Genomic DNA, 21960 nt, shown 5'->3' with positions numbered 1-21960 from the left:
ATTATCCACATTCACGGCTTGTAAGTAATAATGTCTGCTTTGTAGGTATTACCTCTGTCTTCCAGTAGTTATGAAATCTGTACATGTAAACAGCCCTCTCAACTACTTGCTCTAATACTTTCTTCTTAACTTATTCAGGTATCATCCCTGTTATTTACACACACACGCACACACACAAAACTCACAACACACACCTGTAAGACTCTGTACTCAGATCTTGCATGCTAATACTTGTAATCTCTGTCTCTTTTGTGCCTAATGTGCTGTTCTATGACTTATTTCAGCAGAAGCTGGGCTGGGCCTGAAATTGGTCACTGCTGATCAGTGCTCGTCCCTGATAAGCAAAGGTAAGTGGAATAAATAAATAAATAAAAATAGTATAGTTTATTAAAATAGTTATGAAAGTATTACTCACATTCAGTGCTTGTAAGTAATATTATCATTATTAAAATTGTTGTTTGTAGGCAAATATTAGGCTATCAGTCTGCAGACTATTACAAGCCTAGCCAATAACATGAGGGCAGAATCAAACTCTGTACTATCTGTAAGGGTAATACCTAAACCATTATGTCAACCCTCCACTCTAGGCTACAGTATTATATAGGTATTGCCCACATTCAGGGCTTGTAAAGTACTTGTCTTTAGGTTTATACCTCTGAATACTCGCGACATTTCCATCTGTTCTGATAAATAAAATGTATTCTTACTAGTCAGCATTATTTTGACTGAATACTTGTGTTTTTTCCCCAGTGACAGGAGTGTAAACCAATGCTAGAAACTACACCATGTCTAAAACACTGAAACACTGTTATAACCATAAACTATGTGTGGTTATAAAATAGTGCTTTTGTATTGAAAATGCTGGATATTACTTATCTGAAACAAACACCAGTTGAAAATAAACATTTTAAAGTGTACAAATAACAGACATGTAATGTGTAACATTACCTCACGTTCTCCCAGCACAAGTGGAGTAACTTATAGATGCGTGTGTTCTCTTAGATCCATGCCAATTTTGTTATTAAGGTTTGGTTCCATGTGATTCGTAGTATCAAGTCTGGTACTTCATATAACAAGATGGAGTGACTTGCAAATGTGGGTGTGTTTTGACATAGTCCCATGCCAGTGTATTGCTTATACACCTACAATTACACTACCATTTATTAACAAAACAAACAAATTGTGATGCTTTTTAATCATAATTTCTTCTCATACTATAGTGTCATGGCAGAATACAGGAGATTTGATAAGAACAGTTGAGATCAACTTTGTCCAATATGTCATTAATATAGTAGTATAGAATGATCTAGTTTGTTGCTGTTGTTTTTCACCAATATTTATACCATTCCCTTCAAGTAAGACAGGCAGTCTTAATGGTTTCAGAAAAAAGGCCATAGTACTGCTTCGCTTTAACAGCCTGCCTATGGTTAGCAATTATCAGTTGCTGAGGTCTGCCATCTATGGAAGGACTGTGCTGCCCAAACACATCTAAAAATGTGTACCTAAAATATTAAGTGTTAATTTCCTATAATAGCAAGCTGAGTATAGCAGTCTAATACTCTATATGTACTTAATTGTATGCCAGTTGTGAAAGAATAACATACTAAGCAGTTTTTGATTTCATGGGTGTGTGCATTTGAGTCTGAATTGGGCGGGATGGTTGGCTTCTGTAGGGGGAGTCAAAGACTTTTCCGTGTATTTAAAGGGAGTTTCATTGTGACAGACTCAGAGAACCTGTGCTATGGGTAAAAAAGTCAGAATATCATATGCAAAAATCAAGGAGTGGCATATCTGATGGTACACTGCATACTGTCATTCAAGATTAACAGAGCTATTGGGCATGTTTTAGGTTCTTTTCTGTGGCATACTGCAGGCCAGAATCATACCAGTTCACTGCTCTCCATCATAAGGCACCAGTGTATCTGTTGTAAAAATAGCCAATCTTCTTCTGCAGTGACACTGATGCGTATTATTTTAGCGTGCTCTGATCCATGCAGTGCTCACAGTTGTGACAAATTATTTCTTTGTACATCAAACTGAGAGTTTGCATTTACTTTGTGAAATATTATCTAATCCACACATACACAAACATTTTATTATCTCACTTTTTACAAGATTATTTTAAAACAGTCTGGGACAAATTTTAATTCTGGGAATCAGTTATAATAATGCCCTTATTTTAGCATCTCATTTTCTCTGAGTAATGTCTTCACTAGAGCCATTGTTTCACATTATCCTCAAGATGCAGCACCTTCACATAGAAATATTGCGAAAAATATGTTTTGCTTCCATGCACTCCTTCATTCTTTCCCCGCTACAAACACACACACACACACACACACACACACACACACACACACACACACACACACACACACGTACCTTGTTTAATCATGTGTAGTTCTTCATTCTCTCATTCTTCCTCATTATAACTCAACATTTGACAATGAGAGATGTTTATTTTCTATTTTTGTACATAGATCTTGGGTAAGATTCCAGCGAATACTTTATGTTTACTAAAGCACAATACATCCCAACCAATCTGTAACCAGCATTTCGACATCTCATGTGAAAAAAAATGCCATCTCCAAGAGAACCCCTGCTTAGGAAAAGCATGTTTTTCTAATGATGAAGACAATGCCTTGAGAGAAAACGCAGCTCACTGTGCCAGTCATTTTTCATTCCTGTCTTATCATATTCTCTCTTCAGCTGTAATTAAAATTAAGAAAGTTTAGCAAATGAACAAAAGCTAACTCACAGCAATTTGTTATGAATAGGAGTATTATGTTTTAATAACAAAAGAGCACACTGTTTCTGATATTTTGCATGAATAAATTAATTAAAGTTGATTTTAAAGTTTGCCGTAGCAATGTAGAGATTATCTGCATATTTGTTTTCCCCAGTTTCATTTACCATTTTCATCAACGGATGGCAGTGTTTCTGTCATCCATTGATTTATTATAATCTGTTCTGAAATAATCAATAATGTTAGTTAAGGTTTTTTTTATAGTGATATATGAAAACAAGTGCTGTAACTGGCTGAAAGGATCCTGATAGACATATGGTAATTTGTTATACTTTGTTGCTCTATTTGACTAGCATCTGAGGAGCAGCCGTGGTGATGTATATTTAATTCAAGATTCTATTAAAGGAACCAATATAGCCACCATCAAAACTGTTAGTAAGATGTGTGAAATGTGGTTAGGTGCTAAAGAAACTGTCACAAAATAATGTCAGCTGTTGCATATTCAAACACTGAGGAATATTGTTCCTTGCTTTACAGTTAGCTTAGTTTTTTCCTCCTGTAAAGTAACGTGACCTAGTATATGAGTGTATTATGATTATTATTGTTGTTGGTATTATTATTTACTCTCTTCCTCCTCTGACCATGAAATTTATTTTCACTGGATATGCTTTTAACCCTTTTGTTCACCCAAGCTGAGAACACTGGAGCAGCACCATCATACATATGCTGGATTAGGATTTTCTCTTTAAAACCCAGGTCCCTACACATGCTTATTACATACAATGGGTCTTTGTGATGCATGACACACATCCATGTGAAGTGATCAGTTCACATTGTCCCCTTTTCCCTACAGACAAGTGGCCCCATATGATCTGCAAGCTGCACTAGGAATTCAACACCAGAAAGTGAACACATGCCTCTTTACTCCTCACAAAGAGAGGCAGGCAAACCTAAATTCATTAGTCATCTTCTCTATCACGCTAGCTCTGACGAACTCCTGCAGCACTACTTGAAATGGAGTCACATGAGTACCTATGGACTATTAAGGTCTGATCTCTGAATGTAAACACATTCCCTTATTTTATACATACTTGTATATAGGAAGCAGTATGGCAAAATGGACCCGATGAAGCCTAAAAGATGAAAGTGATTATTTAATGCATTTAGACTTATTTTGTATTGTAATACAGTGGTAGGTTTGGAATTTTAACTTCTTGGTGTTACATTTTAACTTTTGTCAGATGTGAGGGTTAACTGCTGTATTAAGCTCTTAATACACAGGCTGTACAGGGAACCCCAGATTGACCTTCCTACATTGGGGCACTAATTAGCCTGAAACTGGGCATCCAAATTGAGTAAGCCCTCCTCCTGATTTGTGAACCCTAGGTTCCCAAGCAAATTAACCTGACATCGGGCATGCAAATTAGGTCTAACCCCCCCCCCCATTAGTAAAACTTAGGGTTCCTATGCAAATCAGTGGTAAGTATAACACTGGTTGACCAAGGAGGACAGAAAAAATCACTCATTCAACATCTCAATGTGGCCCAGTCAATGTAGGGACTCCACCCCCCCAAGAACTATGATATATAAATGATTGAACCTGTCATCAGGTTCAATCATACATCATAAAGTCATTAGCATATTATAGGTATCAACAACAAATACTTATCACATGTAAGTCATGTGAGCAATGTTATATTTTTTGGGAAAAACTGTGACTTAACACTAAAGTTTCTGCAAATCTTTCTCCAATGTACAACAACATCAGAGCCTCTGATTAGGGGTAGACATAGGTTCAGTTTACCTAGAATGAAAGATATATATAAACATGTATGTATGTGTGTGTGTGTGTGTGTGTGTGTGCGTGTGTGTGTGTGTATATATATATATATATATATATATATATATATATATATATATATATATATATATATATATATATATATATATATATATATATATATATATATATATATTTACTTATACATATATCGGGTCTATATTAAAATCTCGAAGTCTGACAATATCGAATACGCTATTGTCGACACGAGAATACCGAAAGCGCACTACATTGAACGTTTAAACAAAAAATCTCCATAGGGGGAGATTTCCATTTACTTCAATGTAGTGCGTTCCCAGAGTTGATATATTTAAGTAGGGGGTGTGGGGGTTACAGGGAGGCTTGCCCCCTGCCTACACACTATTTATTTTTTTTTTAATTTAGTTTTTTTTTTTGGTTTGATGGTTTAAGACTTCGATCACTAAAGTTCGATCTTTAGTGATTCGAAATTTTAAACCTTCGAGATTATAATATAGACCCTATATATATATATATATATATATATATATATATATATATATATATATATAAAATTAATCAACATATATATGTGCAATTTAGTGAGTTCTCAAAATGTCTGGTCAGATATTCATCCTCAGTTAGACTGTCCTTGTGAGACTCTTCTTTGACAGACCAATCTATACCCTCAACACGTTTTCATGAACTTGAATCTTGTTGCATGGATGTGTGATATGCTTAAGAGGCTAACACCAAATGCAAGACGTTTATGAATCTGGCCCTGGGTTTTCTGATCATAGTGCATCATGCTAACAATATGCCATCATTAAGCTGCAGAAATAAGTTCTATTATTTCGTAGTTCTAAGGGTATGTGACATGAATATGCATATCTCACAGACATCAGAAAGGCTAAAGCAAAATATTCAGCTGAGCCAAAGCACAGAGCAGTTGCAAATTAACTATTTTAATAGACTGCAGGGTACGGTTTTAATTTAAAAATGAGAAAATTGTGCTATTTCCAGTTTTTACATGACCTTTCTTAAAATACTAAAATATAAAGTGATCCCAAATGCTGCTAATAATCAGTTAATCATCTCCTGAGGCAGAATGACATTGGGTCACACCTTTTGCTATATTATAGCCCCGAGGGGTAATTATCTCCAACAACAATGCATCTCCTGGCTATATCTTATTGCTTAATTACACATAAAAGTGAGAAGAAAACCCTAGAGATGTAAGATTTATTTCTATGGCTGGAAGAATTTTCTTTTTATAGGTTACCTTTACCATAGGATTAAAACTGAACTACAAGGTCTAGAATTTGCTGCTGATTTGAATGAAGCACTGAAAGAAATCATTGATAAAGATGTTATTTATTAAGAGTTAATGTTTACAGATTTACAATTCATTTTACTGTAATGAGGTACAGCTAACAGTATTTTGAATTACAACTTGTTATTTGCATTCATAATAAAGATAACCAGGTCTGCAAAATGCTGATGGTGCAGCATTATATCGTGTGAGCTAAGACATACTGGAGTGACCTTTATAAGCTCCAGTGAATATTTTATTTATTGTGTACTTAGCATTCATGTTTGTTGAACAGTTGTTCATAGTGACTAGATGGTTTGACAATATTATACAAAGTTATTACATGTTAACATGGTTCACCCTGCAGACCTGGGTTTGAGTCTCCCAAGTTTTGGGTGGTGCAGTGGTTAATATTTTTGCTTCACAGCAGGAGATTCTCCGGTTCAATTCTCGACCGGGGTGTCTTCTGTGTGGAGTCTGCATGTCCTCCCTGCATTTGCGTGTGCTTCCTCTGGGTCATCCGGTTTCTTCCGACATTCCAAAGACATGCATCTGGAGGGTTTCTCCTCGGGCCTCCGCTGAAAATGAGCTCTGTTCCAACTGGACTTTCCCAGTAAACAAATGTTAAATAAATAAGGAGTACTTCTTTTAAAGAGACAGGTAATAAGGCCACTCTCTAAAAAGGCCTTTGTACTTAGTGGTTCTTACCCTAGTAAAGATACATTAATAAAATGTAATTGTCATTTTCAGGTAAGTCATTGTATTACAGATACAAGCCTAGCAAGTAAGTAACAAACAGACTCTGCTGTTAGCCACAGTTATCATTGCAGCATATCTTAAATCTCAGGTCATACCATTGCTTTAATACTACCAGTCCAACTATCTGCAGTTCCTTATAGTTTGAAATGAAGCAAGGGACCTCAAGGAAAAACCCATATGAAACAGGTTATAGGATCTGTGAACATACTGACTTCAAGCAGAAGGCATATTAGACAAAAAATGTACCAGGGAGCCAAAAGGTATAATGCAGGCATGCAGCTGTTAAGCGCCACCATCCTGCTACCAATATATCTCATTTGCTGTTAGAAGCAGATAATGTCTCTGTCCTCTGTCTCTCATATTATTGAATTATTTGCTTCTCCTGTAATCAAATGCTGAACACTGCTTATCCCCTGTTGCAAGTTTGCTCCAGGTAAAATGAGATGGCAGGCACTAAGCAACTCATCAGTTCTTCCCACATACATTTTCAAACGAAAAGTAATATTTTCTGATTGACCATAATGAAGACATATAACACCACTGTGGAAGAAGTAGTTACCCTGTCACTGCAGCCTGCAGAACTGGACACTTGTTTTTCCTTGAAGATGGGTAACATGGCTTGAGTGAGGAGAAATAATACACACAGTTATATACACGTGTGTGTGTGTGTGTGTGTGTGTGTGTGTGTGTGTGTGTGTGTGTGTGTGTGTGTGTGTGTGTGTGTGTGTTTTCTTTGAGATTTAATGCATAAGGTTATGAACAGTTTTTCCACTTTTTGGTTAAATGAGTCATTATTGCATAGGAGCGTAGCTTGTGGACATCCTGTGTTCCTAGATGTTTAACTTATGTGCATCTTATCTATTGTGAATGCATAAGCCTATGTAATAATTTTGTTTTAAAACATCATGTTATTGAGAGCAGTTCATATCTTTGTAGAGTTTTGGTAGCAAATAAGAGCAGCACCCTTATATCATCACCGGGGGTATGGTATAAAAGAATCACAGAAGTAATTGCAGTCAACAATAAGATTGATGGAAGCAGAAATCAAAAGCATTTATTTTAAATTGTACTGGCTGAATCGATACATAAGGTAAACATAGTCATGTAGACAGCGTTGCTTCAGAGAGTTGTTCAAAGTTTTTATTTCCAGGTGTCAGTGTATAAAGCTTAACATATTTTATGTTTTTAAATTTTCTTTTCTCTAAAATAAATAGTTAATTAGCCATTTGTTTTACAGCCAGGTTCTAATAACGTGAAGCGTTCATCTCCTTTTTTATGATTTTATCGACACTCTTTATGAATGTTTCCTAGTATCGATATTATTATTATTTTATGGATCAGCAATTATTATGCTTTTGGTGAGAAACATTTCTGTTGTGGAGTAGAAGCTGATATAACTATCTAGGAAACATAACAGGCCTGAAACCACAAGATAACCAGTATCACCTAATCATCTATCCCAAGTGACTGAACATCCTCAAAAGCAGCTAGGTACTAGATGTTAATGGAACAGTAGCAGAACTGTATGTTTAAGGAAGTGACTTTGTATTATCAGTAGGATACGATTCATATTATGAAGGCAAGCTCTAAACATTGCGGGTTATAGCTATAGGTAAATATAGCTATTTATGTCCCTAGTAATATGCAGTTTAGAAGGAGAGAAGCCAACTGTGCAAAGAAAGGTGCAAGATTTGAGAGAAAAGAGTGTTCAATTTCAGGACTGCAGTAGGCTGGAACATGAAGAATAATGATGAGAACAGTTTATATATATATATATATATATATATATATATATATATATATATATATATATATATATTTTTTTTTAATTTGTTCTTTTTTAGTCCGGAATGCTATGAATATTGTCAAGAAGTAGGTATGTAGTGTATAAAATCAATGTGTTTATTCAAATAAGATGCTCTCAAGAATAGTAGAAGGTACAAACTAGACTCAATACAAAGAGACTTCACCTAATAAGGATTTTCAAAGAAACAATGCACTTATTTCTTTAGAAACAATAGTTAAATATTCTTTTGTTTAGACACTCAAGTCCACATTCATTCTCTGTGAAAGTTGCCCTGAATGGTTTTAACAGATATAGTTATTTCAAGGAAAAGAATGGCGTACTGTAGCTCCAGGTAAGTAAAATCAAATCATATATATATATGCATCACCTATTGTAATTTAAATCATATATACCTGCATAATACTTACTGTTAATTGACTGATAATTATGTAAGAACCCTGATAGATTTAAAAGAAAAGTCTGCCAGGACTGCACAAAACTGCTATTAAACTGAATTAGAAAAAAACAGTAGGAGGTAAATGTGTTAAAAGGCAAGACTGATTCTTTGCAGCACTACTGTTAATATCTAGTGTAATTATCAACATGAGCTTGTCTGCAAAATAGGTAGGTAATTAGAGTGGCTCTTGGTGGTCCGATGTAGGAATGTCATGATAATCGATGCTACACTTTCTTAGGTAACTTCTACAAATATATATCCTGAAATGTAGCTTCTTTTTTATTGCTAGGAGCATAATCTTTGTTTCTTCATGATTTTTTTTCTGTGAGAAAGTTCTGAAGTGAAATATATGAAACACTGGTGTCTCATTTCTAGTTTTTGTCCTGTATTTGACCGATCCATTACATATGAAAAAAAACAACGGTGTTTTTGCACATAGCACTCATAAATCTGTCCATGACTTTCTGTTGCAACACTTCCTTCTGGGCTTCCACTGCTTGCCTAATTGACAATTGCTGTCACATTAAGAAGTCACATAATTATTTTCCTGTAGCTGGGTATATGTAAACCTTATTAGCAAAGACTCCTGAAAGGCAGATAAATGTAGTCTTGAGACACAGTTCCAGTATGTACTCTGCTGTTACAATGAAAATTAAATTTTGTTTTGCCCATGTAAAACATGCAACTGTGGTGCTGAGTGCCAATGTGCACTGATGTTGGAAAGATCTGTGGCAGGAGTCATAGAGCACAGCAAAGTAACGATCAGAAGTGGATCTTTTTTTTAACATGTTGTCACGGAAACTCTTAATTTTTAAATCTGTAATACTCAAATAAACAGCTGAATATTTAATAGTGATGTTTCTGATACAGTTCAATCAAAGTAGTCATAACTGATCAGCAATAAGGGAACAACTAATTCTCTGCTCCACAAGGGATGATGTTAAGAAACAACTTAGCAGGCATTGCAGGAATGGGAAACCATACCAACCAGGCTTTAATGCTATATTGTCTTGGTGTGCTTTGCCTTCTAGGGAACTAAAAAAAAAAAGAAAAGATTTCTATCTGTATAAAGTGTCCTGTCAGACATTAAGTGCAATAAATGCTATTATAGTGTACAGAGACCCAGACAATCTTACATAATTAATATATACATATGCATCATATTTGAAATTACTTCTCTTTCTTGTAAAGCATCATCTGTTATGTTGTTTCTGAATATGCAATCTCTATAAATACAACTAATTTAGCTGTGTGTATTTTTGTTTCCTAGTTTTACTTTACATTAACAATCTGTTATTTTCAGCTTATCATACGTTAGCATATATTATTAAATTAAGGAACTTTTATTGAATCCCTACGCGACTTTCTTGATTAGGTAATAACAGATATTAGGTTCCTCTTGTTGAAGTAAATTGATGTGATTGTGTATGTGCTTTTCCAAAGTTAGAAAAACTGCAGACAGATTATTGAAGTGTTTACAGTACTGGGTAAGTAGCCAGGAATGGATGATCAGCATTTAATTTTGGACATAAACCTCAACATGCCTATATTTTCACACTTCTGCCAGTTGAAGGGAGATTCATCTTCATAGTTTACATCATAAATGCACTTCTTAATGATAGAAAACTAATTATTTATTCATATAATAATTGGTCATTAAAGAGTTTAATAACTCTTTCCAAATTTTTAAAATTAATTTCTTGTTGTATTTTTAGTTATGAAGCCCAAATACCTAGAGCATATTGTCAATAAAGAAATTTCCTGTGTGAAATTTATTTGCATGCAAATAGTACTAAGAATTTTATACATGCTTGGGGAAGGATGTGGAACACACTTGTGATGTAGGAGAGAAAGATAAAGACAGATTACAACAATCAAAAAAAAATGGAACTGATGAACTGAAATTAAAAGCAGAAAACTCATCATGGTATATATGCAGTACAAGAGATTTTTAGACCACATACATCAACATACATTGACATTGGTCTGATTGTGTCTCAAGACAAAACTTAAGACACACTCACTTCAACAGCAGATATGTGCCTACCGTGTGAAATTATAACAATATTAAAATTCATAAATGTATAGTAATTATGAACAGTTGTGAGAAACACGGAGGTTTAGTGGTAAGAGCTATGTATCACAATCCCATGCTAAGGATTCAGTCCTCAAAAAGGACCAGTGACCAGTTCACTAAACTGCTTAACAAAAAAAAAAACAGAAAAAGGTAGACCCAAAATTCCAGTACTGGCAAACAGATAGTTCCTTCTAGTTCTTTTGAGGATAATTTCATAACTCAGAAACACATGACAGTCCAAAAATAAACAAAATAAGAGCAATGCAAACCCTAAAGTGTCATTAGTTGTAGAAGAGGTTAAGAATATGGGTGCAGCTTTCAGGCTGATAAGCATTTCATAGGATCATAGGTCACTAGGCTAATGGCCAGGGGACCTTACAAGCATAGCCAAGGGTTTATCCCCAAAAAGAAACCTCAATCAGCACCTGGAACTGTGGGACAAATTTGTGTTTTCCTATCCACTCATTAAAGTTGTTCTTGAAAAGGGTCAGCGAGGTACTCTGTTTGACATATATGGGAGTATTCTGGATACGGGGCAGACTCTGGGAGACAAACCTGTCTCTCCAGCAGGTCTTGTTGATGTCACATATTAGATTCAGGCCTTTTGAGCGGGTAATGTGTGAGGTGTTAGACTTATGGATATGGAGCATCTCTAGAAGGGCAGGGTCCGATACTGCCTTGTAGGCGAGACACAGATCACCTCTGAGCAATCTGTATGATACTAAGTAGAGTGATAGTGATTTTAGCCTGACCACATAGGGCAGGTGTTGGAGGCCTTGGATTCTGTTTGTGTATAAGAAACTCTACTTCCTATAGGTGTGATGGATGTCAGATAAATAAAATCACCATTCATGTAATAACAATCCTTTGAAAATTCAGTGATTTGTAAGACAGTCATATTTCAGAACAAGTTAGCATTCTGCCTGGAGTTAAAGTATGAATTTAGATTTGTTTCTCATAAAACAACGATGGCAACAACACACTTGATTTGTGGTGCATTGATTGGATGATATGTTAAAGCAGTTGGTAGAAATACATATTGTTATAAACATTAAATTTTTTATTGTTCAGCTGCATAGTTGTTCAAAACAGAAATCTTTATTGTTTTCTTTGGATGAATTATAGCCATTTCTTCTAGGCAAAAAAAAAATATCTATCTAGAAACCTTCAGCTTGCTCTCTCCTGTAAACAGTTTAAAGAAACATTTACCCTGGAAAGCAATGTCCTACGAAATAAGAGTTATGTATAAAAAATTGTTAGAAATATCATATATAAGAAGACACTGATGCAGACTTACTTTACATTTGCATGTAATGTGTAAGAAAATGGCATACTGATTTTTAAATCCATACACAGTTACAAGAAAATTAGGGTAGGTGGTAAAATAAACAGGTATGTATGTAGGAAGATTAAACAATGTAAACACGTTACATCACGTACTTATGACATTAAAATAAATACCATTTAATTTATCCGATTTATTTTCTCTATGTCCATTATTCTTTCTTTCTACAGTACATCCCCCCAAAATAATGCCTTAACCCTAAACAACACCTGGACTGTACTTGTAAACTTCAGTTAAGTCTAAAACATTTGTTTTAGAAATCTATACATGCCCAAGTTTTTGCGTAATAAATTTGATGTTACAAGCTAGAACATATTGATAAATTCTTTAATCCATACCAATTTATCAAGTAGATTTAATACTATCTTAAACGTGCAGTCTATTGCAATAGTGATAGACCTATGACAACAAGTATAGGACTGGAGCCTTATAGGCTTTGTTCGCTAGACAAAAATCACCTCTCAAGAGTCTGTAGGAAAAAATAAAGAGAGAAAGTGCTTTAAAACAGTCTGTGTAGCTCACGGAAGTTATGCCCTGAATTATATTAGTGATGAAACACTATGACCTTTCAAGTTGGCCATATGCTAATACAGGTACATAAAGAGGCTGTGACACTGTAACTTGGTCCTGATAAAGGAGGAGGATCGAGAGACAATAATGTCCTTAAAGCTGGAAAGAAGTACCACCTGGTGGTTGACCTGGCAAGGTAAAAGGATTTCCTAATAACAGTGGATACGTGATAATTAGAATAGTTTGTTGCCAGCTAAAGTGTTCAAATCCCCAATACCAAAGTTAATTTTCAAATTTGTGTCACCTATGTCATAGGAGCATGGGTACCCAGTTTTGCCAAAGAAAAGAATGCTGAATTTCTTCTCATTTAGTTTTAGGCTACAGTCTAGGCACCCCTTGTTGGTGTGTGTTAGTCTCTCCTGAAGAATCTAGAAATCAGGTGGGGAGTTAATGACAGCTTCAAGTTTGCATTCATCTCCAACTTAGTCAGCCAGAGACCCTTGATATCAGCCGTGACATTAGAGAAAAATACCAAAGAGCAGTAGTCCTAGGATTCTTAGTCTTCAAATCTTTCAAGAAGGATTTTATTTTTACTAGTGTTGGCTCATTAAATATCATACAAATATAAAAGGAAGTAATCTCTTAAAGATTAAAGAGAAATTTGAATTTTTTAAATGCAACTACATATTAACTTGTGGACAAATGCAGTTTGTGTACTATCTTCTTGAAGTAATTAAAGCATCAGCATCTTTAGCCTCCTTTAACTTGTCTCTTGTTCAGTATAAGGGAGAAATAGTCAGGTTGATAACTTGTACAAAGTTAAAAGGCCTCTACAGGTTGTTAGCCTGTACTTTGTTAGATACCATTTGTGATAGATTGACTTACATCAGTCATTTTGTCAAAGAAAGACAACTTAATGTAGAGGGTTATAATTGGAGTGTCGATTGTAATGTGTATATCATGTGTTTGAAACAATTATGCCAAAAATTCATATCGAGTGATGCTCAAGAGGTGAATCTTGACACCCATGTTGAGAATACATAATAATATGTTACGATCGGAGTTCCAATCAGAATTCTTTGTAGCACATGGAGATTTATCTTCTCCATTTACTACTAGTTATAGAAATGTAAAATAAAGGATAAAAAACCCTGATGTGTTGGGACATCTTTGAAATTCAGTAAAGCAGTGGTGAGGTGGTTTACATCTGTCTAAAGGAAGGAGTTTGTTTTGTAAAAGTAGAGCTAATTTAATTAAACAGCAGACAGAAACAGTTAAAACAAAGCCATTTCATGTTCTTCTGCTGCTTAGTGTCCAGCACGGTCACGTTTTAATCCCAGATGTGGTCTTAATAGCACATAGAGGCGCTTAGCAATTGTTAAGTACCCTTCTAAGCATTGTTAAGGTTGCATCTCACATTGAAGTAGTGCTAAACCAGGATGTTATTTAACTGTTATGGGAGAACAATCACAGAACTCTGCACTACAAACAAATTATGTGAACTTATTGTTTTATCCTGACTCAAACAGATATATGGTTAAATAGTATATATCTAGCTTTGAACAGTCTTCGTCACTCTGCAACTATTGCACCTCACTGCTCTACTGACAGAGGATACCAAGCATTCAACTTGGGAGGACAAGTGTGTGGAATAACAGGCCAGTCCCTAATGAAATATCTGTTTCCTAGATAGTTACTTGCTTTTTACTTCAGTGTTTTGATCAATGGTGCTTTGCACAGTAGGCAGATATTTTTTTCTTTTAACAGTGAATCCAGGCAGATTCACAGGTCCTTTTCCCCATTTTCATTTCATGAAACATTTCCTTAGAAGTGCTGCAAGAAACAGGTATTCTCAGTACATTCGAATTTATGTAACAGCACTGTGTCAGCTCCACATGTGCAACAGTCTCATGAGGGACATAAGGCATCAGCAGCCCATACATGGTATAGTTTTTCTGGTTTACTCTTTTAAGGCTTCCTGATCATGCAGATCTGTCTGCAGTGAATCAAGCCTCTATATGTTTGAGTGCTGAGGTTGAGCCACTTGATCTGCCCTTTGAGTCGAGCACCAGGATACCAACTTGGTATCAGTCATACAGGTCAGCCTCACCTGCAAGTGCTGATCTCTGTCATGTGAAAGTCAGGAAGGTTTACTGGTAACATAAAATACCAAATTAGCCTTTTCTGCCTCAAGCTTTGATTTATAGCACATCTCCTGGAGAGAGAGAGTGTGTGTGCGTGTGTTTGTGTGTGTGTGCGTGTGTTTGTGTGTGTGTTTGTGTGTGTGTGTGTGTGTGTGTGTGTGTGTGTGTGTGTGTGTGTGTGTGTGTGTGTGTGTGACCATGATGTGTTCTTCTACCAAATGACTGTATTTTCTAATAAGTGCACTGTTAAAAAAAGCATGCTGTGAAGTATTGCATGTCATATGAACTCTTACGATACCTCCCAGTGGTTTAATCAGGCGTCAGATACCAGAAGGTTTATCTGTTAAACCATACTTCTACATAAGTCTTATAATTCTGGAGTATTTTTAAAGGTTTCATTTGCTATAATTCTGGAGTAATTTTAACAGTTTAATTTGCTATAATTCTGGAGTGTGCCCCCACACAACTCATTCTTCCCTTTTGTCATTTGCTCTTCATGACCCCAGCCTCCTGGATTCTGGAGGAGGGAGATGAATTGAAATAACTATAACCATCATCCAAAGAAAGTTATTTATTTTTTTGATGCTGCTAATAGCACCTCTCCCTCCTGTAGCACAGGCTGCATGGTGATGCCTGCTACACTGAGGCCCTGTAGATGTATGTTTCTCCACTCCCATGATGCTCTTCTGAAGTGTTGCATGCTCCTTGCTATGCTTTACCTAGGAGTCCTTGTTGCACGTCTTACACACCTGGGACAGTTCCCTGATGGCTGTCCTGCAGTGTGCTTTCTCCAAATCTTTCACCCTAGGACTGGAATGTTGACATTCATTATGTATTGCCTTCTATCTCCGGCAAGCTGTTCAACTGTTTGCATGGTTTGCTAACGTTGAGTCATCTATTGACTAGGTTTGGCCCTGTATGCCAAGAGCACTGAGAATTGTTTTTTTTTTTTTCTTAAACCACAGTTAATAAACAATGCTAAAGAGAGAATATATTGAATTCACTGTTCCCGTTGCTGCTGAGAACAAACACTTTTTTTTTCTTTTAGTGTGTCATTGTTTTATTTGTTTTATATGCTATTTATGTTTTAGTCCCAACATGACTGACTACCATACATGTGTGCTTGCGATGTAGAGGGATAGAGCTCTGGCTATAGCTGAGTTCAGTGAGCAGCAGGGGATGATAAAGCATGCCCATCGTAGTGTGAGAGTGAGGTAGACTGGGGGAACTACTTTCTGTGTAGACACTTGGAGAAGAGTGATGGTGCAGGACTAGGATAATTCTAAAAAAACTGTCATTGTCAGTACAATAGCCCATCTGTTGAGTTCTAATCACTGTGGATCTGAAGGCCAAATGTCCTTACCACTGGAGAATGAATAAGACAAGTCCCAAGTCCATTTGAGGGGCAGTTTGATAGGTGTCATGGAGGAAGAGGACAAAGTGTAGACAGCAAACAATAACTGACCACCTTGATGGTAGTAAATATAATTTAAATCTTGAGCTAGCTGTGCAGAAAATAAAACTGTTTTGTTGCCAGGACTTTATTATAGCTCGATAAACTGGGCAGCATGGAATGGTGCAATAAATTAGTTCATAGGTTCACAGGTTCATAGGTGTGTACTAGGCTAATGGCCCTGGAGCCTTTACAAGCCTAGCCCATAGGATTACCTTGGCATCGTGCCACCCAACCTTAGTTCCCAGTGGCTCTGTCAAGTAAAGCCACTGGAGTGATCCCCGGGGTGAGTTTTCTATTTCCCATCTACTCATCAAGATTTCTGTTGAAGAGGGCCAGTGAGGTGCTCTGCTCGACATGCATGGGAAGTCTATTCCATAGCATGGGCAGTCTCTGGGTTATGAACCTGTCCCTCCAGCATGTTCTGTTGATTGTGGTAATGAGGTTGAGGTCTCTTGAGTGTGTGGTGCAGAGGGATTGGGATTTCTTTAGATGTAGCATTTCTAACAGAGTTGGGTCAGACATGGCTTTTTAAGTCAATGAGAGATCGCCTCTAAGTAGGTGATATGAGACAGAGAATAATGGAGTTTTTTGAGTCTGTCCATATAGGACAAGTGTTTAAAGCCTAGGATCCTCTTTGTGAGGTAATTTTGTGCCATCTCCAGTTGTTGCAGGTGTCTAGTGAGGTACATGCCAACTGGGGCATTGTACTCGATGATTGGCCTAATGAGAGAAGATTAGAGGGAGACAATGACCTCTTTCTTCCTGGATGCAAAACCCTTGGTAATGAGATGTGTCACACAGAAGGACTTTTTGACCACAGTGGCAATGTAGTAGTCAAAAGAGAGGTTGCTGTTAACATGTGTTCCAGATCTCTTATAATGCCTTCTGTGTTCATTGGGCTATCATCGATGTGGTAATTCAAGGGAACTGGGTTTTTCCCAAGGGGGGTGATGACACATTTTTTGGCATTGAGCTTAAGGCCATGGTTCTGACACCAGTCGTTGGTCTCAGTGAGGCCTTTCTGTAGGATGTCAATATCACTCGGGGAGTTAATAATAGCTCCAAACTTGCAATTGTCTGTGAACTTTGTCAGCCAGAGTCTCTTTGTGTTGCCCTGGACTTCAGAGAAATAGATACCAAACAGGAGAGGACCCAAGACCGAACCCTGTGGGACTCCACTTGTGACTGGTCTGCAGTCTTGACTTGGAGTCAGCTACTTTCACACTGTGGGTTCTATTTGTGAGTCAGTTTGCAACCCACCTAGTGATATAGGGGTTGATGCCTAACTTAGTGAGTTTTTCTATGATTCCTGAGTGGGGAATGGTATCAAAGGCCTTGGCCAGATCAAGGTAGGCTGTATTAACAACCTTGCCTTCATCCACAGCTCTAGTGACTGACTCAAAGAAGTCGACCAAGTTGGGCAGGCATGATCTACCCTTCACAAAACCAAACGGTGTCGGATCCAGTTTGGAGACTCCCTATATCCTTGTTTATTAGGTCCATGATGATGCATTCCATAGCTTTGCATATCTGATTTGTCAGGCTAATGGGGCAATAGTTCCCAGGGTCTGTAGCCACTCCTGCTTTGTGGAGAGGGATGACTGTAGCAGTGCGCCATTTGGTAGGGACAAAGCCTGAGATAAGGCTGTGACTGAACAGGGCACACAGATGAGGTGCCAGTTCACTCTGTAGTTCATGTAGAACACAGCCAAGGATATTAAAACAGCAAAATGCAGCACAGTACGAAAACGGAGTTCGCAAGCAGCGTAAATAAAAAATTATCTGATATAGTCATTCACCATATAACGCTGTTTGCTAAAGGCAAGACCTCACAGTTCCAACGGCACATAAAATCCAACTGTAAACGCTTTGAAAATCCACTCTTACTCAGCTCATCCACAAAATAACTATTTGTTCTTTATTTCACAAAATAACGATTTGTTCTTTATTTCACAATTTTGTGAAATAAAGAACAAATCTGGATGAGCTGAATAGCATTGTTAAGGTTGCATCTCACATTGAAGTAGTGCTAAACCAGGATGTTATTTAACTGTTATGGGAGAACAATCACAGAACTCTGCACTACAAACAAATTATGTGAACTTATTGTTTTATCCTGACTCAAACAGATATATGGTTAAATAGTATATATCTAGCTTTGAACAGTCTTCGTCACTCTGCAACTATTGCACCTCACTGCTCTACTGACAGAGGATACCAAGCATTCAACTTGGGAGGACAAGTGTGTGGAATAACAGGCCAGTCCCTAATGAAATATCTGTTTCCTAGATAGTTACTTGCTTTTTACTTCAGTGTTTTGATCAATGGTGCTTTGCACAGTCAGCAGATATTTTTTTCTTTTAACAGTGAATCCAGGCAGATTCACAGGTCCTTTTCCCCATTTTCATTTCATGAAACATTTCCTTAGAAGTGCTGCAAGAAACAGGTATTCTCAGTACATTCGAATTTATGTAACAGCACTGTGTCAGCTCCACATGTGCAACAGTCTCATGAGGGACATAAGGCATCAGCAGCCCATACATGGTATAGTTTTTCTGGTTTACTCTTTTAAGGCTTCCTGATCATGCAGATCTGTCTGCAGTGAATCAAGTCTCTATATGTTTGAGTGCTGAGGTTGAGCCACTTGATCTGCCCTTTGAGTCGAGCACCAGGATACCAACTTGGTATCAGTCATACAGGTCAGCCTCACCTGCAAGTGCTGATCTCTGTCATGTGAAAGTCAGGAAGGTTTACTGGTAACATAAAATACCAAATTAGCCTTTTCTGCCTCAAGCTTTGATTTATAGCACATCTCCTGGAGAGAGAGAGTGTGTGTGCGTGTGTTTGTGTGTGTGTGTGTGTTTGTGTGTGTGTGTGTGTGTTTGTGTGTGTGTGTGTGTGTGTGTGTGTGTGTGTGTGTGTGTGTGTGTGTGTGTGTGTGTGTGTGTGTGTGTGTGTGTGTGTGACCATGATGTGTTCTTCTACCAAATGACTGTATTTTCTAATAAGTGCACTGTTAAAAAAAGCATGCTGTGAAGTATTGCATGTCATATGAACTCTTACGATACCTCCCAGTGGTTTAATCAGGCGTCAGATACCAGAAGGTTTATCTGTTAAACCATACTTCTACATAAGTCTTATAATTCTGGAGTATTTTTAAAGGTTTCATTTGCTATAATTCTGGAGTAATTTTAACAGTTTAATTTGCTATAATTCTGGAGTGTGCCCCCACACAACTCATTCTTCCCTTTTTGTCATTTGCTCTTCATGACCCCCAGCCTCCTGGATTCTGGAGGAGGGAGATGAATTGAAATAACTATAACCATCATCCAAAGAAAGTTATTTATTTTTTTGATGCTGCTAATAGCACCTCTCCCTCCTGTAGCACAGGCTGCATGGTGATGCCTGCTACACTGAGGCACTGTAGATGTATGTTTCTCCACTCCCATGATGCTCTTCTGAAGTGTTGCATGCTCCTTGCTATGCTTTACCTAGGAGTCCTTGTTGCACGTCTTACACACCTGGGACAGTTCCCTGATGGCTGTCCTGCAGTGTGCTTTCTCCAAATCTTTCACCCTAGGACTGGAATGTTGACATTCATTATGTATTGCCTTCTATCTCCGGCAAGCTGTTCAACTGTTTGCATGGTTTGCTAACGTTGAGTCATCTATTGTCTAGGTTTGGCCCTGTATGCCAAGAGCACTGAGAATTGTTTTTTTTTTTTCTTAAACCACAGTTAATAAACAATGCTAAAGAGAGAATATATTGAATTCACTGTTCCCGTTGCTGCTGAGAACAAACACTTTTTTTTTTCTTTTAGTGTGTCATTGTTTTATTTGTTTAATATGCTATTTATGTTTTAGTCCCAACATGACTGACTACCATACATGTGTGCTTGCGATGTAGAGGGATAGAGCTCTGGCTATAGCTGAGTTCAGTGAGCAGCAGGGGATGATAAAGCATGCCCATCGTAGTGTGAGAGGGAGGTAGACTGGGGGAACTACTTTCTGTGTAGACACTTGGAGAAGAGTGATGGTGCAGGACTAGGATAATTCTAAAAAAACTGTCATTGTCAGTACAATAGCCCATCTGTTGAGTTCTAATCACTGTGGATCTGAAGGCCAAATGTCCTTACCAGTGGAGAATGAATAAGACAAGTCCCAAGTCCATTTGAGGGGCAGTTTGATAGGTGTCATGGAGGAAGAGGACAAAGTGTAGACAGCAAACAATAACTGACCACCTTGATGGTAGTAAATATAATTTAAATCTTGAGCTAGCTGTGCAGAAAATAAAACTGTTTTGTTGCCAGGACTTTATTATAGCTCGATAAACTGGGCAGCATGGAATGGTGCAATAAATTAGTTCATAGGTTCACAGGTTCATAGGTGTGTACTAGGCTAATGGCCCTGGAGCCTTTACAAGCCTAGCCCATTGGATTACCTTGGCATCGTGCCACCCAACCTTAGTTCCCAGTGGCTCTGTCGAGTAAAGCCACTGGAGTGATCCCCGGGGTGAGTTTTCTATTTCCCATCTACTCATCAAGATTTCTGTTGAAGAGGGCCAGTGAGGTGCTCTGCTCGACATGCATGGGAAGTCTATTCCATAGCATGGGCAGTCTCTGGGTTATGAACCTGTCCCTCCAGCATGTTCTGTTGATTGTGGTAATGAGGTTGAGGTCTCTGGAGTGTGTGGTGCAGAGGGATTGGGATTTCTTTAGATGTAGCATTTCTAACAGAGTTGGGTCAGACATGGCTTTTTAAGTCAATGAGAGATCGCCTCTAAGTAGGTGATATGAGACAGAGAATAGTGGAGTTTTTTGAGTCTGTCCATATAGGACAAGTGTTTAAAGCCTAGGATCCTCTTTGTGAGGTAATTTTGTGCCATCTCCAGTTGTTGCAGGTGTCTAGTGAGGTACATGCCAACTGGGGCATTGTACTCGATGATTGGCCTAATGAGAGAAGATTAGAGGGAGACAATGACCTCTTTCTTCCTGGATGCAAAACCCTTGGTAATGAGATGTGTCACACAGAAGGACTTTCTGACCACAGTGGCAATGTAGTAGTCAAAAGAGAGGTTGCTGTTAACATGTGTTCCAGATCTCTTATAATGCCTTCTGTGTTCATTGGGCTATCATCGATGTGGTAATTCAAGGGAACTGGGTTTTTCCCAAGGGGGGTGATGACACATTTTTTGGCATTGAGCTTAAGGCCATGGTTCTGACACCAGTCGTTGGTCTCAGTGAGGCCTTTCTGTAGGATGTCAATATCACTCGGGGAGTTAATAATAGCTCCAAACTTGCAATTGTCTGTGAACTTTGTCAGCCAGAGTCTCTTTGTGTTGCCCTGGACTTCAGAGAAATAGATACCAAACAGGAGAGGACCCAAGACCGAACCCTGTGGGACTCCACTTGTGACTGGTCTGCAGTCTTGACTTGGAGTCAGCTACTTTCACACTGTGGGTTCTATTTGTGAGTCAGTTTGCAACCCACCTAGTGATATAGGGGTTGATGCCTAACTTAGTGAGTTTTTCTATGATTCCTGAGTGGGGAATGGTATCAAAGGCCTTGGCCA

Source organism: Protopterus annectens, chromosome 4.part0, assembly GCF_019279795.1.
Source record: "Protopterus annectens isolate FY-2018-M chromosome 4.part0, PAN1.0, whole genome shotgun sequence".
NCBI lineage: Eukaryota > Metazoa > Chordata > Ceratodontiformes > Protopteridae > Protopterus > Protopterus annectens.
The sequence above is the reverse complement of the archived record's forward strand: the minus strand, read 5'-3'. Positions refer to the sequence as shown.